Below are 1,003 nucleotides of genomic sequence, written 5' to 3'. Positions count from 1 at the left end.
CCCTGGCAGATTAAAATACCCCCCTGCCAAGCCCCCAACCCGAGCGGCTCCGGGCCGCGGGGAAGGCACCGAGGGGCTGGGGATGGAGCAAAGATTTCTCCCCACCCTCCGTAGCCCCGTCGGGGCGGTCGGGGCACCCCCGGGCCCGTTTCTCGTTGGGCAGGAGGCAAGAAGGGAACGGGAGGTGAGCGGGAGGCGGGCAGGGGCGGGCGGGGAGCGCAGCACCGGCTGGCAGCGGGGCTGGCAGCGCTGAGCCTTTAGCTTTTAGCCTAATTGAGCTGGGAGATTTTATTTATTTCATTTTTTAATTTTTTTTTTTTTTTTTTGGAGGGGAAAGGCGAGGAGAGGAAGAAATAAATAACCCGAGCGGAGCCCGCCGAGAGCCGGAGCCGCGTTCAGCCGCGGCTTCTCCCGCCGCGGTGGCGGCGTTTCGCGGATCCCTCCGTTCGCAGCGTTTTACCCTCGCCTCGGATTTAAGGGAAAGAAGCGGTGAGGGATTATAATTTTCACATTTTTTTAATTTTTTTTTTTTTAATTTTCACCCAGAGTAGGTTAGATCAGCACCCCAGATAATAATATTTACCTCCTGGCGTTTTATTGTTATGATTGTTGTTGTTATTATTATTATTATTATTTTCGCCGCTACGCGCACACCGCCGCGTTAAGAACCTGTGCGGGAAATAGCAAAAGCTGGAGGGGAAATAATGAAAATAAAGGGGGAAAGTGGAGCTGAGAGAGGATCGGTGCGGGACCGCGGGTGCGTCCCCGGCCGCTCGGGTGCGTGTCGGGACAGGCGGGCCCCGCGCCTGGCTGCGGGAAAAGGGGCGCTTCGGGGAGCATGGGGCGGTGGGGAGCGGGGAAAGGCAGGGGGGAAAGGGAAGGAAAACGGACGGAAAGGGAAAAGGAGGAGAAAAAAAAGGAAAGGCCGGGGAAAGGGAGAAGAGGGGAAAGGGAGAGAGGGGGGTGCCGCGGAGAGGGAAGTTAGTTGCAGGTTCGGGGACCC

The sequence above is a fragment of the Calidris pugnax genome, unplaced genomic scaffold (genome assembly GCF_001431845.1).
Source record: "Calidris pugnax isolate Ruff unplaced genomic scaffold, ASM143184v1 scaffold70, whole genome shotgun sequence".
NCBI classification, from domain to species: Eukaryota; Metazoa; Chordata; class Aves; order Charadriiformes; family Scolopacidae; genus Calidris; species Calidris pugnax.
The sequence above is the reverse complement of the archived record's forward strand: the minus strand, read 5'-3'. Positions refer to the sequence as shown.